The sequence below is a fragment of the Molothrus ater genome, chromosome 18 (assembly GCF_012460135.2).
Source record: "Molothrus ater isolate BHLD 08-10-18 breed brown headed cowbird chromosome 18, BPBGC_Mater_1.1, whole genome shotgun sequence".
Taxonomy (NCBI): Eukaryota; Metazoa; Chordata; class Aves; order Passeriformes; family Icteridae; genus Molothrus; species Molothrus ater.
The window spans coordinates 2,580,736-2,608,281 of NC_050495.2; the positions used below are offsets into that span (position 1 = coordinate 2,580,736).

The 27,546-nt window shown below is 44.6% G+C and overlaps 1 protein-coding gene across 6 annotated transcripts in view; it reads left to right on the forward strand.

Annotated features, from left to right (window-relative positions):
* PITPNM2 (phosphatidylinositol transfer protein membrane associated 2) overlaps positions 1–27,546 on the forward strand; it is a 126,251-nt gene that overhangs the window by 18,514 nt on the left and 80,191 nt on the right. The window contains exon 3 of one of the 6 annotated variants that reach the window (XM_054516751.1): positions 16,915–16,989. The exons of the other annotated variants lie outside the window; for them this stretch is intronic. The gene's annotated coding sequence lies outside the window, so the exon portion shown is untranslated. The remainder of the gene's footprint in view (positions 1–16,914; positions 16,990–27,546) is intronic. 6 annotated transcript variants of the gene reach the window in all.

Sequence of the window (27,546 nt, forward strand, 5' to 3'; positions counted from 1 at the left end):
TTACAGCACTGATACAAACTCAGGTGGAGTCCAGGAAGTTTCTATGTTTTACAGTCTGGTTTAATGTAAAAGTGCAGAAGTAACACCATTGAATCAGACTGGTTTTGCAGTTACATTTGCATGTACAAGGCTCTGTTTATTTCTGAGGAGAAAAGATGTCATCATGTGAACCTGCCTGTGTGGCTGAGATGCTTCATGCAATATTTCCATGGCATCATTACTGGCTTCTAATTCTCCTGCCTCCTTCCCACCCTTCTCCCCTGTGATGTGTTAAATATCACAGCTGCAGAAATGAGGGCACGTTTTTTCCCTGCTGTTCCCATTCCAGCTGGAAAACTTGGACAGAACCTTCCCTTGTGGTTTGTGATACTGTAAATAAAGGCTTGGGAGGTCACACGTTCTCCATCTCAAGTTATTTTGATTCCAGAGCTGGAATGGGAGAGGAGGAGGGAGGAGAGGAATAAAAATAAAAACAAAAACAAAACCTCAAACTGTTGTAGCTTATTGTGGGAAAAAGAGCTCATTAATGCAAAGGGGAAGCAATTGGAAAAAAGGCCTTTGCAGAGAGGACTTAGTCTGAGCCTGAAGCTGAGACTTGGATAATTAGGGTCAAAGATTTCAAAGGAAACTTCTATAAAGCTTTGAAATAAAAGTTATCTACAAAGCAGAGGCCCTGAACACCAGCTCCTGTGATCTGGGGCTGTTGCTGGGCACTTGCCCTCTGCCTTCAAAGGTGCATCAGCCTGACTCTCTATAGGCGTGTGGGTGAGTAATTTTACCTGTGTCCCTCTGAAATGGTTACTCATACTCTGAGGTGTCAGTGGAGTGGGCTCTGAGTGTGGGGTTGAGAAGTTGTGGTTGTAGGTCTCAGTGGCTGCGGTCGGCTGAGCTGGAGTTGTGTTTGCAGCCTGGGCAGTACCCGTGCACTGGGGCGTGGGGGGTAGAAAACCTGTTTGCACATTTTATCAACATCAGTGGTGCACTTCAGCCTTCTGAAAACCCCACAGAATCGTGGCTGGTGCTGCTCCTGTTCACAGCTGGAGTCCCACATCTGCAGGCTTGGGCTCCTCAGCTGTGTCCCTTCTCATGTGGGTGTTTGAGGCTGTTGGTACTCACAGAAAACATTGTTTAGGCTTAACCTTATCGTGTTTTTCTCTTTTGGTATTTATATAATCGTGTTTTGGACTGAGTAAGAAATGAGCTCAGGGCAAGGTCCACTGGGCTTTACTACTTGGTGGTGATAGGCTGGGTGTGATGGATGTTGGTTCAGAGAGGAGACACTAACACTTACTGGCAACTGTGTCGCTCACTTTAGTGGAGTTCTGAAGAGACCTTTTCCTGGTAATGATTTTTTGTTGGCTTTTTTATCAAAACAGGATACAAAATGTGAATATAATTTGTCACTGCAGAACTCACACTGTACCTTGACACTACAGAGGTATTTCTTTTTCCATAAACTGTTATATGTATAATGTACAGCAGGAACAAAAGAGGAACATTCCACATCTAGATGTTAATCTCTGCACCAGGTAGTCTTTTGATTCAATAACTTTTCTTCCTTGATCTTCTTTTCCCGTTTTTTTTTTTCTTTAATAGGCATAGGACATATGGACATAAAAAATAATGGCCCAATTTCACCCCTGCTGTAGCTCATTGACGTCATTAAAGCTACAGCAGGGATGACTTGGCCCAGATTCTTTAAAAATAAGACCTGATGAACAACCTCTCCTGGAAAAGCTCTGTGGAGGAGGTTGTCCTGAGCAGAGCACAGAGCAGATGTGATGCAGCTCACCCTGACATTGGATACCATTCCCCTTGATGCTGTTCCAGTGAGATTCTGGGCCCTTCCTGGAGGGGACAGAAGGCTGCAGATGTGTTCCAGATGTGCTTTTACCATGTCATAACAGTGTGATGGAAAGGGGCAATAAAAAGGGAGAAGGGCACTTAAGCAGAGGCAGGTCTGGGTGGAAACCTCACTTGCTTGGAAGCTGTTTGTGCCTGAGGACTGTGCTTGGCACATGGTGAGGCAGAGATGGAAATGTCGAGTTATCTGTGAAAAACTGTTGCCCTAAGCAGGTTTTTAGGAAGATGGTTTAAGTGTGTTTTGCATTTTTGTACTTTTTCCTCGCATCCTCTGCAACGTCTGGGTATTGCCACACAAGGATCAGCCCCCTGAGTGTGGCATACAGGAGCACTGCAAGGTTCAGTGTCTCAGGGGAGGTCTAAGGTAGGTGCAGCTGCTTTTTCAGGGCATATTTCCCTCCTTAGAACTGGGCATAGAAATAGAAATTCCAAGTAATGTAGATCAAAAAAGGCAACATGGATCATGGTGAAAATAGTAGATATTAAGTGTGGAGTCTGAATTAAGCAGAAAAATGTGCTTTCAGATCTGAACACACTGGAAACAGAAAGGTGAAAATGTGAAAGGTTCTCAAGAGCTGTTGACTACTTTCTGTTTACTAAAATAGTGGTGGCAGTTCATAGATGGTGACTCCGAAAATCTTCACACTAATGTACAAAGTGAGTGTTTTACTCACTGTTATTTATAACTGCAGGCAGAAACACTTCAGAGAGCAGTCAGAGCCCCAGAGCTGTATCTGAGGTGGGTGAATGTCTGATCACTTTTTGCACAGCCAGTATTCATTGCCCAGGGTATCTTTAATTTAACTGAATCCTTGGTGGTTATAACTGTGCCTGGCCAAGCCAGGTTCTCTTGCAGTGAGTCCAAGAAATCAGATAGTTCTTTTTCTGATGCCAGACTCTTCTGGTCCATTGAATATAACTGCAAGAACACATAGTTCCCAAGGAGGAAAATGCTTACTGTGTTTTTGGTGACAGCTGAAGCTAACTTGGGGGAGGGCAAGATGGAGCAAATGGCACTTGTCTGCTTATGAGAGCATGTTCGTTTTAGGGGAATTTGAGTTGGAAAGTTTTTTGCAGTGAAAAGCCAGAATAGTGTCAAAGTGACATTGACTAGTATAAATAGTGAAGGGAGAATTAAATCTTTAGAATATATTCAGTCCTTTGATTAGTCATCCAAAACTCTGCTGGTAAGACAGTGAAAGAAATCTGGGCTTAACCTGATAAATGTTCTTCTAATGGTGGAACAAGTCAGAAAACCCAAGAATTTAATTCATGATATCCAGAGAGGTCATGAAGCAGCTGGCAGCAGACTGCTAAGGAAGAGTATTAATCCTAGAGGAAACAGGGGGGAAAAGGTAACTGAAAACTCTGCAGCCCTTAGGACTTTTGGAAGTAAAAGATATTTCTTGTAATGCAGATAAAGGTGATTAGCTTACTTTATTGCATAGAATACACCCTTGTCTGATTAACTATCTTGCTTTGAAGTTCTCTTTCCTTGTATTGTCTTCATCCATTTCAGGCTCCCCTGTGTCATTGTGGGTTGACCTGTTTAGGATCTAACCCTGCTTTTACTGAGGTTAAAAGCAAAATTTGGTGGGTGTGAAAAGAACCTGTCCTGGGATTTGAAATGAACCCCCAGCATCTCTCTCTAACCAGACTGATGAGCAGCATTGATTGAATATTTATGCCAGTTCCAATAAAACCTTGATGATTGCAGAGAAGGGTTGAAGAGAGGATTCTACCTGAGTAAAAGAATGTATGAAAATTTTAAGTTGCATATCTTTGTGACTGACCTATAGCAGTTAATTTTCCAGAGCCAGGACTACATGGTGATCAGTTTTAGCAGAGTAGAGAAATGATTAATTTCTGGGGTATACAGAGATCTTTCTTAATAATCAGAAGCATGTCATCTGGTCGAAAATACAGTTTTTCAGGAAGGAGGGGAGCTGTAAATGGGCAGCAGTTCATTGTTATGGATGCAGCCAGAGCAGAGGCATCCTTGTGAACCCAGCCCAGCTCCCTCTCTGTGGCACTCAGGCAGTGCTGGGAAGTGATGAGCTACGGCCAAGTCTGGTTCCTCTGGAGCTCAGCGCGTGGATGTCACGCTGCACACGCTCCCCAGGCTGCAGGAGGTTATCAGGGAGATAACCTGGCTGAACCCCAGCCACTTGTGATGGTATCTCAGCCTCACAGCCTCCAGTGGGAACTCCAGGAAGTTCCAGTTCCTACTGAGGCAGTGTTGTGTGTGTTAATCCTGTGCAGGGGCTGTGAGGGGAGAGGAGGATTCACCAGCCCATGCTCTGACAGACCCATGTCCCTGGTTTGTTTATGAAGAGTTACGAGTTGAAATCAAGATGCAGATCAGGAGTGCTCTGAGTACCTAAAGAAAATCCTTTGCCTGTGGTTCCTGCATCATCCCAGCAGTTTATTAAAAAAATAGAAAGAAAAAGAGGGGGAGGCAAATACCATCTGTATTTATTCAGATTAAAAAGGAGTGTGGGGATGGAGCTGTAGGGCGAAGGGGAACTGTTCAGTGCTGAAGCAGAACTTTCAATTTATTTGATGGGAAATTTTAATCTATTCTGGATGATTTAGCTGTTAAGCTCTAACTCACTTCAGCTCATCACCTGCTAAGTGCTTTGGTTCCACTGGGTACTCTCAAGTCCTCTGGAGGCCCATGAGGTTCAGCTCTATTCCTAAGAGCTCACAGAGGGTAGGAAAGAGTGAGGTAAAGGAAACTTTTTAAAAACACTGTTTGTATTTATAAAAGAACAAAGAAAATAACCTTGAAATTAATTTGAGCTATCCCCTTGATCAATGACTCTACATTGTCCACTAATTCTTTTGTATATATAGCTAGAATACAGCCTACCAATAAAAGTTCTCTTCGTTTCTTACTATTTTGAGGTTTATTTTGATGGATTATGTTTCTAGGTAACAGTTGAAGGTTATTTCTGGGAAATGCTGCCAGAATGTTTATTAACATGTGACTAGACCCAGGTAGAGTCCCTTGAGAAAATCTGGCTCTTCTGTGCACTCTCAGCAAGGGGCAGTGACTGTGCTGAAGGGTGAGAGTCCTCCCCGTTCCCTGCCCACGCCAGGCCTGGAAATAACTCTGTCAATAGTAGAAATGTCACAGCAGGAATGACTCGCTGGATGTGCCCAATTCCATTTATCTAAACGAGCTGGGATCTTGGATTTAATGTGCTGTTTCATAGTTAAGATAAGAGTCACATGAATTAGATTATTGTTGGGGAAAAAAAATAGAGGGGTTCTGATATAAATACTTCTGTGGGAAGTTTGGAGAGCATTAGCAAGTCTTTTTACTTTTATGAACAGCAGTGGTCAAAGCAGTTTCCTGCTAGAGATGCTTTCCACATGATAGGAACTCTAGTCATTAAAAAAGCATGAATTGGCTTAAGTGTAGGGTTATTTTAATTTGCCTTTGAGTCTTCAGATGTCAGTGCAAGCTTTAATCAGCAGTTGTGCCAGTGAGGAGCCACCTCGTGAAATGGAAAGGGAGGATGTGGGCAGAGATGCTCCTGGCTGAGTGGTTCAGGGAGGGTCCTGCCCAGCAGCTTCTCAGTTCTCCAGGATGGCATGAGCCCTCATGACCCTTTTGTGGCCTTGTCAGCAGCATCCAGAGGTGTCCCTGTGGTTTGTGGAGCTGAGGACAGGTTCAGCAGAGGGGAACTCGTGTGGACAGTGGGGTGGGTTCTCAAAAGCACTCCTGCCTCCGTGTGAGACTCCTGAGGGTAAGAACATGTGGCAGAGGTAGTACAAATCTTGTGACATTGGCAGCTGGCTGTCTCCTGGGCATTTGTCTGATGCCTTTCTTTCAGGTGGACTTCAAAATACTATTTCTTCTTCCTTCTGGGAGCTTTCTCTGCATGTGAAACAAACTCCTGGAGCCCTTTGTCTTTAATTTCACATCACCCTTATGGCCAATGGTGCCCGTTGATTTGAGCACCCATCTGTGTTCCCTGGGGTTCAGTGGGAGATACAGCCCAAATGTTAACAGCTCAAATTCTTCTTTCTGTGTGTGCTTAATAAGCAAAACATCATCTGTGTTGTTTCAGAGGCAGTGATGAGCAGTTCTCTCCCTCCCTGTGTTCTCAGGGCACGGATGCTCAGCTTTGGCCCAGTACCAGGGATTTTGTCACGAGGAGGCACCGAGGGTGTCCCTTCTCAAGGCCATGCTGGCTACAGCAGTGCTGAGCTTCTGCTAACCCTGAGGGGAGGGAATGTCCCAGCACTGTGGCTTTGCTGGGGCATTCTTAATGCTCATGTCTGAGTGGATGGCTGTGTTCTGCAGGTCATGATCAGGGAAAAGCCATATTCCCTGGGCAGGGTGGCAGGAAGTGCAGGAGGTGGGGCAGCAGGAAGCAGTTTTGTGATCCTGAGCTCCTGTTGGTAGAAAACTTGTGCTTGTTCTTATTTCTGCTCTGGCTCTGTGCTCTTGGCAAAGCTTGTGTTTAATTTTGTGAGATGTTCAGGGCAGCACCTGCCATCTCTCTAGACAGCTGCACTCACTCCTCTTGTTATCACCATGGCTGTTCACTGGTGATAAAGGAGAAGCAGAAAAAGAACCAGGATCCTGATACTTGGGAACAGGGCAACACTTTTATTTGAATTGTCTCTTGAGCAGAGAGAGTCCAGGCACTGTGGGGATCTGTTTCCTTGAAGACCTGAAGAGTACACATTTATTTATTGACTACTCAAACCATTGGAAAGGTTCTTTCCCCACACCTTACTGCTGTCTTTATAGCTGCCTCTTAGGAATCAAAATACCCCCTGTGCCATTCCCTTTCTTTTAATATAAGCTTGTCTCTACTGCAAATAAATACATTAATTTAATATCCCAGTTGCCTGAAATCAAGTGGCTCCAGTGTTGCTAAACTCGTGCTGCTGGTAGCTCAGGGGGATATCCTGCCCAGCTGTGCTGTGACCATCTGACATGGGCCTTCCTTTTGCACAAGGGCAGGATCTGGTAACTCACACTACCAACCTTTCATAATCCTCCCTGCCATGCTGATTTAAGGGAAAGTGTCAATTCTCCGTCTCCTTCCACCCATGCCATCACACACACCCTGACTGTTCCACTTACCAGCTTTCCTGGCCTGTGGAATCTGCCTCTTTCCTTATCAGTGCCTGGCATCAAAGTGCAGCCTGGGGGAGTGCAGGGTGCCTGCTGCTTTTGCTGAGGTGTTCCCTGGGCTATTCCCAGTCACCCCTGAGCTCTGGGGTGCTGCTTCCTTGATGTCAAAGCAGAGGAGGAACTCTGGCCAGGGGCTAAACCTGCATCAAGCTTTTGGAGATTAAGCTGATTGCAGATCTCTCATAAATCAATCTTTCTGTGTTAATAAATAAATGCCTGCAATAGTTGCATTATTACAGTTCATGGAAGCTTTCAGAAAGAAAAATTTCCTGAATAAGCCATTTCTGCAGTCTCAGCTGGCTTTTAAAGACTGGTGTCATTAATTGAATTTTGGCTTTTCCTCTGGAATGGAGACTGTGCTTTTTGCTTAAGCATATGGTTGATGTCCGTGAAAGAGAACAGGAGATAAAGCCTTCAGTGCCACTTGCTTGGCTTCTTTGGCCATCAGGTTACTGGCAAGAGTGGGCAGCCTTTCAGTGGGGCTGCCTTATACTTGGGTCTTTGAGGTGTGAGGCTTTCCCCACTGAAGCCCATGTCATGGTTGTTGGTTGGCTGTAGAGACCTGGCTGCTTGTCTGCTGCTGACTCATTCTTCCTGCAGAATTTCTCTTAAAATCACAAAACGTGGTCTATATATTACAAGTAACCAGATTCTTCTTTCTACAGGGAATGATACTTGTTGGAAATCTATCTTGACTAATTCAGAGCATCACAAATGTAATTATTAAGTGCTCCTTAATTTCCATACTCATTTGGTGGGGAGATAATAGCTTCTTTTTTAAACTGGGCTTTGCCTTTTGAAAATACTCTGACCAGTGTTACAAAGAAACCATATTATAGCCCACCCTTAATAGCCACTGATTAGAGGGTCCTTTGTGAAGTGTTGTCTGTTTCTGACATAAATTAATTAATATGGAACCAGCAAAATTCCTATGGAAACAAAACAGAAGTAAATTTAATACCAGATGAATGTGTGTTTTGGGCTATGAAAGTGACAATGAAACTCATTTCTTAACAGGACCACTAGAAAAACAAACAAATCTACAGAGATGAGGTTGTAAGCCTCAGCTAGAAATGTATGTTTGTGGATATAATTAAAGTTCAGTTAATAATGTATTGTCCTCAGTCTTGGCAGGGAGCTCTACTTGGGCTGTGGCTACACGTCCAAAGCATTTTTACCAGATTAACTTCCCCGTGCAGCCTGGTCAGGAGCTCTCAAAGCACTTGCAGCTCTCCAGTGGCTGCTCTGCATCTCTGCTCCTGTCTCAGCTCTGAGAGCAGGCCTTTCCTGGGGCCCTGGGTGGCTGCCACTGTCACTGTCACTGTCCCTGACCTGCTCTGGGGGAGGCAGGGGACAGCAGGAGAGACTCAGCAGCAGCCTGAGGAAGGGTGCAGTGTGTGAGGGTGATGCTTCCTGATTCACTTTTTGCATTGCAAATCCTGTTTCGTAAGTAAGCCGCTTCCACCGATACCTTAAACGATTTATTGTCTCTCAGGGCTTTTCTTCACCTGGAAAAAACCAAAATATCATCAGTGTCTTTGAAACCTCTGTGCTGAGCATTATATGATTAAGTTGTACTTTTGAAGTGACGGGTTTGGGCATATAATTTTCATGACCATCTTTGCTTTCAGGGGTCATAAATACTGGTTCCAGCTGTAATGAAGTGCTGTACTACTTACTATGTTCTTATCATTGTGTGTGTCTTTTTGTTTAAATTACTAAATCACAGTGGCAATGGCCATAATAATGTGGTTGTTTTATGTCTTGGAACAGGGAAAAATAATTTTATTTAGTTGGAATAATGTAATTGTAACGTGCCTCTGGGTTAGAGTTAAAGGGGGAGGTGGTGCAGGTGGCTGGCAAGGCAGGGCTGTTCCCTGGATGATTTTCTGCAGCAAATTCCACAGCCGTGGAGTGGCAGCACATTTGTTTTTGATGGAACAACTTGTGAGCAAACACTGGGATGTTTATGATGACAAGGAAAGCACTAGAAAAATAGAGGCTATAAAATCCCACTGGTTAAGGGCAGCACATGGATAATTGGCTCAGTCAGGTGCATCTCGGGGAAGGGGATGTGGATCTGAGATCTGGTCTAAACCATTACTGGCAAAACACTTGAGCTCTTTGCACCTCTGAAGGCTGTCTGTAGGGGAGGCAGCTCTGCCTGGGTGGTTTTGTGAGGCAAAGTGCCAGGGAAGGACTCGGAGATCCTCTGATGGAAACTGCTTTAGAGATAAGGTGTTTATTTCCCCTTTTGAAGAGAAAAGATGTGTGATGGTTTCTTGAATCAGGATGACTGCACCAATTCAGATCTAATTTGATAAATGAAGTATAAAGGCCCAGTGAATGACCTTCTGTAAAATACAAGAGTGCCTGAACTATTTGTTCTCTAAATCTTGCTTCTCATCTCTGTATTTCCTGCTCATGCTGTTCATTAGTCTCCTGTGCCCTGTTGTTTTGGGGGAGGTAATGGATAACTGAGTGGTGATGCTGAAAACAAAGCTCCTGTACAAATAACCTGCTTTTCTCAGCATAAATTCTTGTGGGTATGGGGCAAATACCCACACACTTGTTGTGTTTGTAGCTAGTCCCTGACACGTATCAGTGTTCTTATGTATCCTCTTGAAGTCCAGTTGATTGCAGCATCTCTTCCCCTGGTGAAAGCTTACACTGCTGTGGCTGCACACGGACTGTGGTTTATTTCCAAATGAATCATGAGGGTTTTACAAGCTGTAAAACTTCTCTGGAGAGCTTAAGGGTGTGACCAGCTTACAAGCGTGGGTGATTTTTTCTTTCCTTTTTCTGAATATGTCCTCAGTATCTGCTTGATGTTTTAGGTTGCCAGCAGGATTTGTTTTTCCTTCACATGGGATGCAGCACAATCCCAGGCTTTTGTGGCTGCCTCCAAAGCTTTGCTGGGACTCCTTTGGGGACTTGGTGTTGAGAGTGATAAAACTTCATTAGTGTAGGTTCCTCCAGCCAGTGTAAACCTTTTATGAGCAATAAGCTTGTGCATTTGGAGAACAAAATTGCTGATTTATCTGGCTGGGCTTTGCTTAAGGTAAATGTGTTTTTTTGCCTTCCACAGCAGCTCTTTGGCCAGGCCTGGGGAGGCAGATTTGACCAGTCCAGCTTAGTCCAAACCCCTTCTCTCCCAAGCTGTTTGTTCTCCTGTCATTCCGTGGGTGGTGGAAGAGCCCTGCAGAGGGGACTGTGGGCTGGCAGAGCTGGTTCCCTTGGGCTCATCCCTTCACCTGCTGGGCTTTTCTGGCAGGGGGGTGCCAGCTGGGAGGTCTGGGATGTCTCTGCCACTGCCTGGACTGGGAATGCGTGAGCAGCTCTGGGGAGAGCTGGCACATCCACGCTTGGCTCTGGCATGTGTGCAGGGCTGGGGAAGTCTGGAAACCAAAGGGTGTTTGCAGTAGTTGGAGTTCTGGGTGGGGGCCTGCAGGAGCATTTTTTGCACGGTGCCCTGCAGGGCTCATCCCAGGTTCCTGCAGCTGGTCCCTCTGATTTGAGTCAGCCTTGGCTGCCCCAAAGAGAGACTTTCTCCAGAGCAGGGCACTGGCCAAGAAATCTGGAGCTGGCAGTGATAGGGAGCTGGCAGAGGACAAACCAAGCTGGTAGGAACTGTCCGGAGCTCTGGGAAATAGAGGGGAATATTTTTTTCCCTTTTTCAGGCATATGCCAAGGGTAGGTGGTTCAGAAGGGGAATACCTGGCACATTATGATGCCAACTTACCCAGCTGCCCTAACAGGATACTTTTGCCAGGAACCTTTGGACCTATTCTTCTTGGTGTAAACAAAATCAAATAAAATACTTGTTACTATAAATAAAATGAGTATGATTACCTGGAGTCTCTGGAGGCACCTCACACGGTCAGCATTTGTTCCTTTCTGCCTCTGCCAGCAATTAGTGGAGAAAGAGGGAACCATCAGTGTGCACAGGCACCGGCCAGGCAGCATGGAGGCTCATAATAACTTTCTTCTATGATAAAGGAGATATTTTTATAGTCTGAATTTTTTATTTTACTTTCCCCCTAGTGGGAGAGAATTACTGGTGATGATAGTTGGTACAGCAGCTCCTGTTGGGAAGCACTGAATGGAGGAAGGATTTATTGAAGGAATGTGTTGCGAATTCCTTTATAATGAACATTTTTTCTTTCCCCTTTATTTAAAGAGGTTGTTTATAACTAAGAGACCATTAGTGCCCAGGAGGTAATTTTGCTGCAGCAGTACCTTATTGAATGAAAGCTTGGTAGTCTGTTTCTGGATGGAAGCCTTGGGAACAGCTCCTGTGTAATGCTGTACCTAAGCTTTTTTTTTTTCATTTCTCCTTTTTTCTATTTTAAATTGCGTTTGGTGCCGTTCCTTCCCATGCAGTTGAATGAACAGCTTTGTGAAGTACATGTCAGCATTTGAATTATGCTTTTCATTTACTGTAGCCAGTTCCAGGCCTCTCCTTTCACCCCCAGGGTTTCTAGAAGGTTTCTTGACAAATCTCACTTTTCACCCCCAGCAGCCCAGAGACAAAAACCCAGGAGCTCCTTTGTGTGCTGCTTGGCTGCTTTGCCTGGCTTGCTGATGCTGTTGGAGAAATCTGAGATTTTTGCAAATGATACTAAAATTAGGGTGTGGCAGAGCCGTGCTCTGAAGAGTCCTGCTCAGGTTACTGCCCACAGCTCTGCCTCTGCTGAGGAGCAGTCAGAACTTATCAGTGTAAAACCTTCTACACCAAGGGAGTAAACAACACAGATTAACTGGTGCGGGATGCTGAGCACTCAGCTTCCCTTGTTGTGTAAAGTGGGGTTTGTTACTTCTGGCTTGAATACTGACCTCATACCTATAATCCTATGTCTAAAGCACCTGCCAATCATTCTCCACTGTAGCAGTTAAGAGATAAGAGAGAGAAGTGTATGGCAAAGACTGAGGATCATTGCAAGAGCTGTGTTCCTGTTTGGTTTAAAATAATCTTTCATGTGATCAAAGAAAGGGTGATGTGTTCCTAATTATCTCCACTGTAAAATCTTTTGAGCTGTTGCTGCAGGATGTCTAATCCAGAAACCTCGTTTGGTGATAAAAATGGTGAGGGAAGGTCATGTGTATTTTGCATCTTGCCCCTTTTACCCTCCCTTTAGTTAAAGCATTTGGGATGGAATACACTGAGCTACCCAGGTGCAGAGGATATTACAGATTTCCATATTGCAAGCCCTAATTTTAGCTTCTCTCTGCAGGGTTCATGCCAATATTCACCCACTTGCATTTGCACTTTGGGTAGCACTCGTTACACAGTGCGAGCTTCGCACATGTGCCACTCCTCCTGCAGAGGGGATTTGTGTTCCTCAGCCAAACAGAGGGGTCTGCGTGGGGCAGGGGTGGGTGGGAGGCTGCTCACAGCTGGGGATGTGTCCCTGCAGAGCACCGGGCTCGCTGCAGCCTCTTGGAGCCAACTGGATGGCAGCAAGGGGAAAAGAGCTCTGTAATTCCCTTCTGCTCTTCAGTGAAGTGGAGAAATGGCTCTGCCTTGCACGTCGTGCACTTTGGCTGTGGAAGGACTCCCAGTCCAATTTGTCAAGGCAGAGACTTGACGTGAGTCCAAATGTGCTTGACAATAGTCTCTCTGCTGTCAAAACCTCTCCTCCTCCTGTGATAAAAACACAGCTCCAAGAAACACTCCTCTCCTTCCTTCCTGTGGCTCTTAAGAAAGACTCTGCATCCCAGAGCTGCTCTGGGAAGGAAGTTTTTTCCTGGATTCAAAGCACTTACCCGTTTCCCATTAAAAAGATTTGACAGAGCAGTGCATTCAAAACAAGATAGCCACAGAGAATTTGGATTTATGCTTTCTTTAATTGGCCCACATAAGATTTTATTTACTGATAGTGTCCAAAGGGAGCTGTCGAAATATTGCAGAAAGAGTGAATGTGTCCATTGTGGTAATGTGCTTTTGATAAATGCATTATGGCATAGTTATGAAGTCAGGAAGAAGCCTTAATTACTGTTATGAAGCCATTATAGTCTAAAGCAGCAATTTCAGCTCTTGTTGCTATTGTGTTTTATATTTCTTCATTGAAGACTTTTGCACAAAAAAAAGTGCTTGTTTTAGAAGGTAATTTATGCCTTTTATTTCCTTTGCCTTTTTAAAATGGTGCAGAAGTGACTGTGATAGCAGTGAGCTCCACAGATTCAGATAAATAAAAAAATCCCACAACCTTTGTGCAGAGCATGTACGGGGAATTCATGCAGGGAACTGATGCTATATGACCTGCTGATTGTTTTCTTCTGTTACCCATATGGCATAAGAAATTACTGAGCTGGATTCTCCCATGGTAAGAAAAAAAAATAGGAGGGAGAGAGGGAAGGATTGGTCTCTAGGAATCTCATGCAAATATTCCTCTGGGGTGTGAGGGAAGGAGAAAGACAGGTCTTGGAAACTTCTTATTAATGAAAATTGCTTTGGGAGATCAGTCAGTGTTATAATAACCTGCAGATGGGGTCAACAAATTGTCTGTCCCTGGAAGCCTCTGTTTTCCACATCATCTGTTCCCCAGCACAGCCAGAATCTCACTTGGATCTCCCCTGACAGCCACCACAAAGCAAATTGTTTGGAGCTGACTCTTCTACCAAAAATGTTAGCAAAAAAAAAAGAGCTTTGTTTTCAGATGTTTATGTTCTTTTAATGTTTTAAGTTATTCAGCAAAAGGCTGTTTAATGTTCACTCACCTGGTTTTGGTGCTTTGTGCGTGTTCTTTGACTCTCGTGTAGCACATTATTTATAGCAGGTGTTAATTTAGTGGTGTGAACTCTGTTGCCCTTCAGCACACAGCATCTTAATTTCAAAACCAAAACTGACCAACAGGGTTGTAAATCAAAGGTTAACAGGCATAGCAACATAAAGGCATTGTTTGCTTGCTTGTTATACTGATAGTGAGCTGCTTTCTTAAATGGAATATTTCTTTAGCAACAGGAAGGCTCAGTACAAGCTGTACTGTTATGAGAAAGGAGGAATGAGCGTTACTTAGTGTTTTCCCAAATCTGATTGTTAAAATAATTGCAGGTGCAACACGGTAGGGCTGATGGTTTTTCCAGCAGCTGTGGGAAGCAGCTGTGGGTGCCTCCAGCCACTCCATGCCAGCTCTGCACTGCCTCTCACTTGGCCTCACTCTGGGCTCTGATTTTTGGCAGTTTCTTGGAATAGATTGCCCGAAGAAGCTGTGGCTGCCTCATCCCTGGAAGTCTCTGTGATTCTAGAGAGCAGTGAGGCTCTTTGTTCATAAGCTTTGGAAAGCAGCAGTTAAAGGAGCCCTTCCCAAGAGCAGGAATATCCTTAGTGCACCAAACCTCCCAAGGCAGGCCGGGTGGGGGCCTCCACATCCAGCACTGTGGGGAGTCTTGGGTCATGTTCTTTGTGCTCAGTCTGGCATGCAGCCCCTTCAGCTGGCACTCAAACATGTCAGAGATACCCAGAATTTCTGCTCAGTATGTTGGACCAGTTTTTAACTTTCCCAAAGTTTATCTTTGCTGTCCGAGGTGGTTTGCGAGGGCTCTGCTCTTGAGCTGGTTTTCCGGCTTGATTCTGTTACAAATAATTAAAAAAAAACAAAACAGCAAAACCCCTCCCAAACTCACCCCCAGCCCCTTCTACCCCAACACTTGATTATTCCAAGGCTGTGTGGTTTCCCTCTCCATGTGCTTTCAGCATGCTGAGCTGGGGAAGGAAGGTGCTGATGGTAAATATCACCACCTTGTTTCCAAAAGCTGTTGGGTAAGATCTCTCACTGCAGCATCTGAAGCATTACTGGAAATATTCAGAACTGTTACAACAACATATCTGCATAATTTTTCTTTTCCAAAAGTCTTTCCCTTCCCTTAATTTTGGGTGGAAGACACTAATCAGAGAGATTCAGGTGTCAGCAAATGTTCCGAGCTCCTGAATCATGCAGCAGAGAGTGAATGCTGAAACATTCCCCTTCCCTTTGGATAGCAACATTAATTCTCAGAGTGCACTGGTAGTGCTGCTGCAGTTATCATCATATCTGTGTATTTTCAAACTGAAGGTGCTTGCAGTTATGATGTTTGTCCTGATTGACTATTGTCAGAGGTGTTCTGGAATTTGGGTTGATTTCTTGAAGTCTGGCACATGGCATAAAAATTCTGTGTGCCTCATCTCTGTAGAGTGACAACACTACAGATTAAACCTAAGTATTACTACTCCCAAGGAGATAGGCTAAGTATTTTTTCCTCTCCGGGGTACTCTACACTGTATAGCGCTACAATTAAAATGGATGTATCTTTACCTATTTAATCTAATACCTATTATTTCCTCTTTGTTTCAAATTTGAGTAATTTGGGGCAGTTCATGCTTCAGAGGTCTAATTTAAATGGATTTGTTCACAGCTGTAAGCTTGTAGATGTGTTAGGTAATGTGAAGCTCAACAGAAACACTGGAAGGGTCCAGAGAAATTTAACCAGATGATTCCTCTGCTCCCCAGGCATGGTTCTGTTGGGTTGTTATCATTCCAGTCAGTTTCACCAGCCTCCAGCACAGCCCTTCCACAACTGTGCATGTATTTATTTATTCAGAGCATCTGGTGTCAATGTCTAACTTGCAGCCTGGTGCTGTTTGACCATTTTGTAGTTTGTTAAAATGTTCCCCAAAAGGTTCCTGGCATTACTGCAGCTGCTTAGCCTGCATTTCCACTGGCAGGGGCTGCCCAGCTTGTCCCTGCCCCGGTGAGGGGATTTAACCAGTTCACCTCTGTCCCTTGCAGAGCTCCCTGGGAAGTTTCACCCCAGCTACACACGCAGTCACCAGCAGATGTTGAAACCAACCATCGTCTTCAGGCATTTGGGGCAAATGCCGCCAGAAAATGGCACAGAGGACAAAAAGTAAATTTGCCTTCTAAAATCCTTTCAGCTATTAACTATTACAGATATAATTAGAAACACAGGCAAGGATTATTATCCTATAAATGCCTTTCTAGTCTGTTCTGCTTTTGTAACCATTTTTTTTTTCATCTGTCATCCTGCCTGGCTGCGTTGTCTCTCCTTGCAGCCTGGCGTCTCCACCATCGTGTCCCATTGCTGCTCAGTGCTTTGCACTGCCTCTGTTTGCTTTCTCCCTCTATTTACGTCAGAGCTGTCGTCGCTTGGCTCTGCACTGGTGTTCTCGTGAAGCCACCATCACTCAAACAAATAGGTGGTTCTTATTGCTGCAGGAAAATGGAGAGCTCCTCTCTGCAATCACTCTCTCCCCAGGCAGCGCATCTTCTGCCTTTGCCGCTTGGTCAATAAGGATTTTTGGAGTTTTTTGTTTTGTTGTGTTTTTGAAGTGCCTCAGAAAGTTGAAGCTTTGTGTAAATTGGTCCCTGCAGGTGCTGGTGTAGAAGGCAGTGTTGGGTCCCTCAGAGCAGATATGCAAGTCCAGGCTGGAAAACGTCCAGGAGCTGCCTGGACATGGTGGGAAGGAAAGCCATGGCTTTCCTGTAAGAACACGCCACAGTTTGCCCAAACCAGACACCTGAGAGCCCCTGAGTGGGCAGGGGATGTGCTTCAGCCCCTGGAAATTCGCCTGAGCTCAGATGGCTGAGCCCTTCCCTGCCTGCACACTGTGGTGTCCTGGGAGTGCTGGAGAACCTGGGTGAGGAATCCTCTGAGGTGGTGTGAGGGCACTGGCCTGAAAAACCCTGGTTAGGAACCACACAGCTCTTCCTCCCACAGGCAGGGCCTTAGAGTGTGGTTTTGTATGTGCACTTCCATGTGTCTGTGTCAGTGAGAGCTGAGGGTGCTCAGCAGGACTGGGATCCAAGGTACACGGGCTGGGGCACCCACTGAGCAATGCCAGCACCTCGTAAAACAAACAACCCCCCCTAAAATCCACACTCATTGTTTCCCAGACACAGCTGAGATGCTCAGCCCTGCCCACGGGGAGATCGATGGTGTGTTTGGACTCCCTGTTGCTTTCCGTGGAGGTGAGTGTGTTTATGTTATTTAAGGAGTTGGTACATAATCAGTCTTAAAATTAACTGCCTGCCTGTTGACTTGTCACCCTGTGAATGAAAACACATTGCTTGTAATTTGTTTGACATTATTCTGTCCTGTTGTCAGGCTTCTAATTACATTTAGAATATAACCCAGATGTCTGTCTGTCTCCTGTCTCTTTTTTTTTTTTAATTATCATAATTATTATTATTTATCTTTTTTATTGTCAAACATGGAAGGAAGTATTTCTCTGAAGTGATGGAAGTCTGTTTGTTCCTCTCTGTGTTCAGGAGATTAGTAGGTGGCTGCAGGCTTATCTCTTAAAACTGCTTCTTTTAAAAGAAGGTGTCACTTTGGGCATCCAAAATTGCAGCTCCCTTGTGACTTTGGACTGACCTCCTCTGTGCTGTAGGGACATTGAAATATGTTTCTATCTACATGAAAGTAGGAAGAAGGTACAGCTTTTTAAACACGATCACAGTCCCCACCTTATTTATTTTTAAAGAAGAGATAAATTGCTTGTGCTTTTAGAAGTTTAAAATATTAATGTATTTAAATATAACAGTGAAAGAGAGGCAAGGCAGAAGGGGTTGCCCTTTCAAAATGTGCACCAGTGAGCAATCTTTTATGGAAGCCATTGGATAAGCTCCTTGCCAACAGTGCCTTTGGATGATTAGCAAAGGAAACTCAAGCTGCTCAATGTGAGGTTTTATTGCTCCAGCCTATCCTGTAGCCTGAATTTTCCTCAAGCCACAAGATTTTAAGCACCAGAACCACAATTTTTCTATAGGATACTGGATCACCAATATGACCAAGCCCAGTTTTCCAAAAGTATTAAGTCACTTAAACATCAAAGGGCTGCTACTTCCTTAATGGGACTTCTGGATACCTCTGTTCCCACTTAGAGAAAACTGTTGCCCACTGAACAAGCTCCATCCCCTTTTTAAACTGATTTAAGTTTGCAAAGCAACAGGAGTTTGTGGTAACTGTTTTTAGTGATTAGAAACTTGACTCTTGGTCCCTGCTAACTTGGGTTTTTGGTATTATTGATCACCAACTATCCTAGCTCTGAGCTGTGGAGGGTTACTTTTATACTTGGACACTGTTTTCTTAGGCAAAAGAGTCAGATCTGGGTAGTTCCAGCAGGAGACAGATTTTTCTGTTCTGCAAAACCTTGTTCAAACAGAGCTCGTGGTAGGGGAGAAGGTGAAAGTGTTTGAAAGACACAGTGGGCTGCCATGAGAGAGAAAAACTGGGAAGAAAGAATAAAGGAAATAAAGCAAGTGTTCAACACAAGTGATACGTGTGAGCCCTAGGCACGGAGACTGCAAATTATGATGTGGTCCCTGCCATTAGTACAAATACATCCCTGATTTTCCCCTCTGCATCCCAGCCCGTGGGATCTTAATGAAGGACAAGCTATGCAAACAAATTCCCTGAACCACTGGTGCCTCAGCTGGAGACGAGCCGTGTTCTGCACCCCTGCGCTGCTCCGTGTGCCTGGGATGGTGCTTTTTGATCTGCTGCTGCTCTTCCATGGGGTCTGGGCATCTGTCAGTCCTGCCACCTGTGGAGAGAGCTCCTGGCTGTGCTGCCAAAGGTCCTTTGAGTCTGTAAAACTGCAGGGACAGAAGGTAAACCTTGGGGGTTTATTTTGCGATGGAAGAGCCGGTTCCCCAAAGGGACAGAGCTGGTGGGCAGTGTTGAGCTTGGCTGAAATGCTGCTGGAGTTTGCAGCTGGGAGAGAGGCTGGAGAGGGGGATGTTGTCACTTGAAGTTCCTCTCTGATCCCTTCTTGCTTTTGTTGGCAGCCAGCAGTTAAAGGGGGGGAAAAGGCATTTCTGGTTCTGGGCATCTGGGCCCAAGCCTGGCTGCCACCTCAGTTGGCCTCAGCTGCCTCTGAAGATCTTGGTCCTTACAGGAGCTGACAAACAAGAATGAATTGGTGACTCACCAGCACAATAATGTCAGAAATGCTAGTTTTATTTTGCTGTGCCTGCATGTTCTTCAACCTGTAACTATTTATGCATTTTTTAGCCTGAAGAGAGGCTCTTGTGTCCATGTAGAGCAGAGGATGAAAAAGCAGAGTGGGTGCTTTTGGAAGAAAAGTCTCTTTGGTGCAGTGGGATGCTGCAGGTGGATGGGTGGCTTGGCTTTCACCAATATGAGGAGGATTGGCAGAGCTTGATTTTAGTCCAGGTGGTTGGTGGAGCAAAAAAAGGGTTTCTCTAAAGATCTTGTGTTCGGTTTTCTCTCTTGTTTTTTTTCTCCTGAAGCAGCACAAAGGAGAACTCTGTTAACTACCTGCATTTGACATAGGAAAGCTCTGTCCACGTGTGTTTTCACAGATTGGGGCTTTAAATGACAAGTTAACTCTCAGATTGAGGAGGGGGAAAATCCTTGGAACAGCAATGAAGTTATGTCAGTTTTGAGGAGGGGGAAAAAAAGATCTTCACAGAAGAGGAAAAATATGCTAATTTACAGTTCAGCTAATGAAGCAAGAAGTTAAGAAGATGTAACAACATACATCTATCGAGTTGTCTTTGTATTTATTAGTTGCTGTGTTCACTGAGCGTGGTTTCCAGGGGTATGGCTTTTATTTCTTTTCAATTATGAGAAGTTATCTTAATAAATTAAGGGATTTATTAGCAGGAGCTATGTGTTTTCCAGCCTTCAGGCCCAGCTCTCGAGGATGCCTGAATCCCCTCACATTTCTCTTTGAGCACAGAGCAAAATGGGCATTGCTCCTGCTCCTGGGTGTGAGCACATCACACAGGTCCTTTCTCAGCTGTGGGGTCTCTGTTCTGTCCCTTGTGACAATATGCTCAGTGTCTAAACTGTATGGATTGGGTGAGTGATTTTGATTTGGTTTTTATTTTTCCCCCTAGTTTGACTTTTCTTCTCCTTTTAGTCGTTCTTTCTTGTTGTTCCACAATAAGCTTGGATATTAATCATATGGTATTCAACCTCTCCCACTGTGACAATAACAGCTGCTTGATCATTTTTGTAAGAATTTTTCCTTTACAACTGCAGCCTTCCAAAAAAAATCAACCAAAAATACCCCAAAGAATCCAGCCTATGAAAAACCCAGTAAGGCTTTGAAGAAATGTCAGTGTCATTTAAATATGTAACACACACACTCAGGCTTTTTCTCTGTACCTGCTGTCTAATTTCCCTTCTCTCAATAGCTCTGACTAATCCTGGGATCTTTCCCTGTAGGAGCTCTGCTATTTATGAATAGAGCAAGTCCTATCTGTGGACTCGTGAATGCTCGGAGTACTCAGATTAACAATGTGCATAAATAGCAGAGAGCTGAAGGGCCAAATCCTCAGAATAACAATTGGGAGGAGATGACCCTGTGGAATATGTGATGAAGGAAACAGTTTTCCTTTGGTTGCTGGCCCCCCTGAGGGTGAGGGTGTGTTTCTGTTGAGGGACTTGCCATGAAGAACCAAGTTCAGCATCCAGAGGTGATGATCTCCTGAATTCTGCTGACCCTGACAGGGTGTGTTTTGAAATGGTGCTGAGGGCATCTGCAACAGAAACAATTATTTTTGCTCTTACTGCAGCCCTCCTGTGTGTGTTCACCAGGTGCTTACATCACACTTGGTGTTCCCCTCTATCCCTGAGCTATAAAGGAGAAAACAAGAGAGATCTCAAATGCTGTTAACCTGTGTAGTGCTCCTCTGGAAATGGAGAGCTGCCTCTCCATCCTCACCAGGAGCAGAGAACAAAGCTGCACCTACATCCTTTCCTGACAAAGGCTTCAAGTGCTTTCCAGCCCTTCAGTGGATAAAATCCTTGGAGCACAATGCTGTTGCTTATTTAATTACTGTTACTACCTAGTGTGTTTAGGGCAGCAGTTTAAGTGTAACTGGCATAAGGGATTTGCTAAACTCATTACTCGTTCTGCTTGTAACAATTTCTGTGTCTCCCTGGCCCTTCTTGGGGAAAATAATCCACTTAAAACATCTTGAAAAGAAGGGCTAGAGAGAGCCTGCTGAGGCCAGGGCAATTCGAAGTATGTGGTGGCAATGTTGATGCTCATTTTCTGCTGTGTGTCTGGAGCTCCTGTTAGCATAAAAGATTTGATACACTGGTTTCAGTGCAGAATAAGCATAAAGTGCCCTTAGCTGTGTTTCCAGGAGGCAGCTGACACACGGACCTTATCTCTGTAACATTTCAGCAATGATAAGGCATCTGTAGCTCTTTCCATGACACAGTTTAGTAAATCCAGCAGCAGCCCTTTGCCCGACTCGCAGAGAAGATGTGGAGCTGCTTTTTGAATTGGCTGCACAAAGTGGTGTGTGATGAGCACTCTAAAATTGGGTCATTTATTTATCTGTTAAGTGTGAACTCTGATTTCAGTCTCGTTGGGCTCTGGCTGCTCGGGTTCAATCTTCCTCGGTCATCCCTGCCCAAGGATCTGCTTCACAGCAAGGACAGAGGCCAGGACGTGCCACTTTTTGGTTCTCCCTTTGCAGGTCTCTCGTGTAGGTAGTGGGAGAAATGTGCTCAGGGACAGGGTGCTGCCAAGGAAATTCAAACCTGACTGGGAGCACTGGTGGCTCAGCTTGGTGTTGGGCAGCTGGGGCTGTTCTCATGCATGTGGTGATCACACTGCAGTAAAGATCAGCATCTCCTCATGGTATTTCTGGGACTGTCACGAACTGGTGCAGCTCCATTATTAATGTTGACCTTTTCCCTGCCCGATGAGACATCCATCTGCAGCATCCACTGCAGAGGCTCAGGAGAGCAGCATCCTGATACCTGCTGTCAAAAACAGTCTCTTTTCCCTTCGTTGTGAACCATTTCTTGTGATGTTTTCCACATGGCAGCCCCAAGTATGTAAAGACGTGTGTGTTTTCTGTGAACACAGCTGCTGCTCTTGACCCATCTGCCAGGAATTCTGCTCTTCAGACACAGCTTGCTTCCTCCTGGTGTCTGTCTCCCTGTTCCATCAGAAACAAACATTTTAACACAGCTTTGCTTAATGCAAAAGAATAACACAGTCTCCTTTTAAGGGCATGGTTCAGAGAATGAATGAATGCAAGGATGGGCTGAATCTCCTGTCAAATGGGTGGTTTCATTTGGACAGCTGTATAAAGTATTTGTTGCTGTGGACAAACTCTTCTTCCACTGCATAAAAAAATCCCTAAGCAAGTGTGTCTGGGCAATGCCAAACCTGGTTAGTGTAGGGTGAAGCTTCTTGGGAGTCTCTGTCCTTCCTGCTCAAAAGAAAACCAAGACCATGCTTCATCTTTAATTGAGTTGAGTTTTGCTCTGCTACATGAGCTTTCTCAGCAGCACAACCAATATTGGGACTGGACAAAAACCAGCAATTTGTTTTACTATTGTAAGGAGGGAACAAAGGAAAAAATATCAAAAACCCCTCAAACAGGAAAAAACTTAAGAGCAAGCTGCTTTTAAAACACCCGCCTCTCACCTGTGCTGAAAAAGGGGGATGCAGCTGAATTACAGAGGGCCTGAATCATGCACTCAGGAGTCTTTCCACACCATGGCCACGGTGCTGCCAAGGGTGTGCTCATGAGATGTCCTCTGATCCAGTCAGAAGAGCTCTTCCAGGAAAACCATATCATTATAGAGTTGGAAATTCTGGAAACTGGGTGGATGCAGTAGTACAGGAGAGCTGCTGTGCTCTGCCCCTCCTTGTGCTAAAAATGTCTCTGGAATGAGCCCTGTCCCTGCTCTGGCTCTGCTCCTGCTGGCTGGGCACAGGGCTCCTGTCCCCTCCTGGTGCCCTGGCCCTGGCTCTGGGCAGTGCAGGGGCTCTGCAGAGCTGGACAAAGCCTCTCTGTCCTGCTGGGCCTCCCTTCCCTTCAGGACCACCTCACTGATGAAGTGATTGGTTCTTTTTCACCACCAGATGGGCCTCCTGATCTTTCATCCCAGGGGTTAAATGTTTGATGTAAATGGGTCTGCTGTGGTCTGTAGGTCACATTGCCTGTGCCTGGCTCTTAACCAGCAGAGCATCTGATGGAGGTTGGGCTTTCTGATTTGATGAGAAATAGTGACAGGCACGGGAGGAAAATCAGCTGCAGCCTTTGGGCTCTCTTTTTTTTTGCTGTTTGTGTTTGTTTGTTTGTATTTGCTTGTTTGTTTTACTGTGCTATGCCCTGACCACTCTGCTTGGCCACCCCTGGCATTTGATAAGTGTGTGGTATTTTTAAAAGAGGAGCATGTTTGAAACTGGAGTAGCAGCTTCTGTAATTCCTCCTGTGCTGCAGTGCCTCCTGTGAAGGACCAGGCTGGGCAGTGACTCCAGAGGAGCACCCTTCATCCCTCAGAAGAGATTCCTCAGTGTGAGGTTTCTGCAATATGATGTTGGATCTGATGCTGCCGTGTCCAGAAGACATCTGGGCCTTTTTATTGTAATCATGTTTGTGCATTCAGACCAATTTTGATGGTTATGAAGGTTCAAAAAAATCCCAGAGATCTTAATAAGCTAATTCAGTAACTGTTTGTGGCTTTTGTTGTTCCTCTTTGTTGTGAGGACAGAACTGGTTCTTGCTGATGAGTGCTGCATGAAAATTATATTATTAGTAATTACTGGTAATTTCTTGTCTGGAAGCTTCAGGTTTGTGGGAGCACTTGAATTTGCTTCTGTATTCCCTCTGGCTTGGCTGTAGTGTCTCACAGTACCTCAAGACCCTTGAGCAGTTCCCTTTCCTCCATGGCAACTTCTCACACCGGTTGTGGGTGGCAGAAGAAGTTCCCTCTCTGTTCTGATGTGGATTTTCTGTCCAGTCAGGGCATCATTGAGGTGCTGGGGCTTCCCCCAGGTGAAGGGAGCAGCTCCAGCCCTCGCTCATAACGGGTGGCAGTGCAGGGTGAGGGCTCGGGGATGAGGGGGAAGGCAAAGGACCAGAATGTGCTTCTACATTTTCCCTTTAAAATTGTAATTTTATTTTAAATGTGCTGTGGTAACACGGTGGTTTCTGTCAGCTGGCAAAGTGAAGGATTAGTCATAGGGGTTTGTTTTGTTTTCTTCTAGGGAAGCTGGCAGAAAGGTAGAAAGAAAAAAGTGCACCATTAAACCAAAATCCCTGGAAAAACAACAACCCTAAACCACCAGCTTTTCAAAGAAAATGACAGAATTGCTGTGTTTGCTCTTTATGGGGAGCATCACCAGTCTATGGTGTCTCAAGTCCCTCTTTTAGATTTAGATTAGAGATATTCCTAATTTTTGAGTTGTGCATGGAAACATGCATTGGAGGTGATTGTACCTGGCTTAGCTAAGGAAATAGGAATAAATGTAAGTACTGCTTAATTCTCCAGTTTGGGAGTTACCTTTACTCCTTGTGCCAAAACTGAGTTTTTTCTTCAAAGATCATCATTGGAATAGAAACATTTTTATCCCTCTCTGAGCCTGAGATTAATAGAGGAGGACTTCTTAAAAGCTGTACCTTCTGTTTTGATTTGGTTTCCAACATCCTCATTACTTCTACTTCCAGCCATGCCTCTGGATCTGCTTTCCTTTCATCTTCCCGACTCTGACTGGGAGTAGCCTTAGAGCAGAGAAGGAAAAGCTCTTGGTGTAGGTGAGAGGAGCAGCGTTGGCAGGGGAGGAGAGCCCTGGCTGGCACCTCTCTCAGGACCTGCAGCCTGGGAGCCCTGGGGAATGCAGCTGGAGATGGGGCAGCCACGGGGTCACCTCAGACAGCTCTGGCAAGGGCTGGAGGGTTGAGATTTGCCTGGGAATAAATAGTAAGTAAACCCTGGATATACTTGGAGAGGCAGTTCCTGCAGATGTTCCAAGCTTTTGTGAAAGGAGCAAGCAGGAAAAGCAGGGGGGCTTGCATATATATTTTTTTATATATATATTTATATATAATTTTTTTTTGTTCCCTAAGCTGTACTAAGTTTATCCTTACTGCTTGGAGATTCCTTACTGCTTGGGCTCTGGGGTATAAATCTATGGCTCCTGTGTCCAGGTGACAAGGTGGCAGCAGCTTTGATTCCTCGTGTCAGCATCTCTTCATGACTTTTTGCTCAGGAAGGTCAGTAAAGCTAAAGAGCAAATAACTTGTTTCCTAAGCAATGGAAGGTTCCTAAGCAGGTTGAGTTTATATTTGTAGCTTTGTTTTGAATGTTGTTGTTATTGGCTAAAGAAATGCTTGTGCTCTGTGAACTCAGCTGCTGTGGTGCCCTTCAGTGCCTCTGGATTCAGAGTGGGAGGAATGCTTGTTATTTTGTGTGATGGAAGGGCCTGGCTGTTCTCAGACTCTGAGATGTGTAAAACCTTCAAACGCTGAAACATCGGCAGGGTGATGCAAAACTTTCCTCTCGACCGGATAAGTGATGGGAGATTTACTCTGATTTGTAAAATAATCATTTCTCACTGGTTACTCTGTGTAAACACTGGTGGGTTTTTTTATGAATTGATTCTCTTGCTGCCCCCTCCTCCCCCTGGGGAAAGATCTTTGGCAGCACATGGAAAATGTGACTGACCCACAAAGGTCAGATTCAGTCTACCCTTCTGCTTTTCTTATCCTGCTTGTCAGACAGCACAACTTATTTGCTTTATCTGCTGTCCAGATCTGGGTTTTTTTCTGTATATCTCATTTTTTTTTTGTATGTGTGAATTTTAAATAGAATTTCTATAAAATATGGTGGCAGTAGAGCTGTTCCCTGAACGTAATTTACTGTGCTTTATGGCTCCTGCTGATCTTTTTTTAGTTTCTTGCTACAGATGATATTGATTGGAGTACAGAGTTTTTTTGCAGCTGAAGGGAAAGGTTATGCTATTACAGATTATATATATTTTTAAAGACTGTCTTACAGTAATAGACACATACAGGCAGTGGTTACCAAAACTCATTATTAAGTAGCTGTAAAACCTCTAACAAGATAAACTGTTTAATGTATTGACTGTTAGTGTCTTTAGCCCTGCCTTTGATGGTGTGGTAGGTAGAGTGTATATTTAGAAACCAATTCCAGAAAAAAACATGTGTCAGACTAAAGTATTTCTCAAGACCCGAAAAAACAATTGTTTTTTATTTTTCTTAAGCAGAAAATCACGTGCTCTGCATGAAAGATGCTGGTGGTGAAGCTTTGGGGAAAAAACAGGGGCAATGGGTTCATAAAATCCCAACCATCCCAGGAGAGGGAGATTCACATGGCATTGCTGGGATGGAGAACTTGGATGAGCAGAAAAGGGTTGGTGTCCAGATTCACTTCCAAACCTCCTGGATTTGGGCTTGGCTTTTATTTCTGCCTTTGGCAGTAGAGCTCAGGGGTGTGCAGTCAATTGAGCTGAGCAGCAGGCACGCTGTGGATGCTATTCCTCTGTCTGGAAGAGGTTTGGAGATGCATCAGGCATCTCAGGGAATGATTCAGTTTGTGACAACCAACCTCCTTCCATGCGTGTTGGTGCCTCTCCTGGTGGAGCTGCCTTGCCTCTGCCAAGCACTGGGATATGAATGTTCACTGGAATATGGAATGTTCAGGTTTTCCTGAACAGGAGCAGAGCACCCTGAGCAATTTAAAAGCCATTGCTAAGCATTCATTCCTGTCTTTTTCTTCCCTTTTCTTCTTTTTCTCTTTCCCTTTTTTGATGTCACACAAAACCACTTGTCTGGAGTAGGGAAGTGTGTGACAGAACATTTAAACTTCAGGTTTTTAAGTTTTTTTTTCTGTCAGTGGCCAGTTAGCTCATTAGCTGAACTTGTGTGCTCTTGGTAGTAATATGGGGTTTTTTCCTTGGATTTTTTTTTCCAACACGGATGTGTATATGACTGAAAGATTCAATTGCTTCTCTTGCACATCCCAATATTTATTTGCTTAACTCGTTCTGCTAATGAGAAAAATGTGCATTCTGAAAGGCTTTACACACACTAAGGAAGAGTTAAGGAAGTTCCTTTATTTGTAATGACACTTAACTGCAAGAACTGGCCCATAAGTAACAGGGAAAAAGTTGCTTCTAATACCCAACAGCTTTGTCCCCTGAAATGCCACTCCTGGGAATGTGTGGTTATTCCCATCAGGCAGCCTGAGGGATCTGAAAAAAAATCTTTATTGGCATCAGTTGTGTGTTACCTGTGTTAGCCCTGAGTGCCTGAGCTGCTGGAGAGCTGAGGAGGAACTTGCACATGCAGATTTTCTTCACCAGAATTACAGATTTCACCATGTGTGTTTTATCTTGTCAGTTTTTTGAGGCTTTTCTCTTTTCCCTCTGTGGTTTCTATGGGAATGTCACGAGTTTGGGTGGTGTGTGTAACTCTCCCAACTGCAGCACAGTCTGTCTCTGTATTGCTTAACTTTTGGGTGGTTTTTTTTGTGCTCATTTTGTGATGCAGGACGGGAGCAGAGGATGTTTGACATTTAACTGGGGGTTCCAGTTACAGGAATGGCAGTCACAGATGATTTCTCCATCCTCTGGAGGTGAAATAATTAAGTCAAAAAGCACAAACCATTGTTTCCATGCAAGCTTGAGGATAGACCTTTACCATCCCCAGTCCCCTGGGGTGTGATGCAAGCTGAGAGACATCCCAGAGCTGGAAAGTTGTTTGGGGAATGAAGGAGAA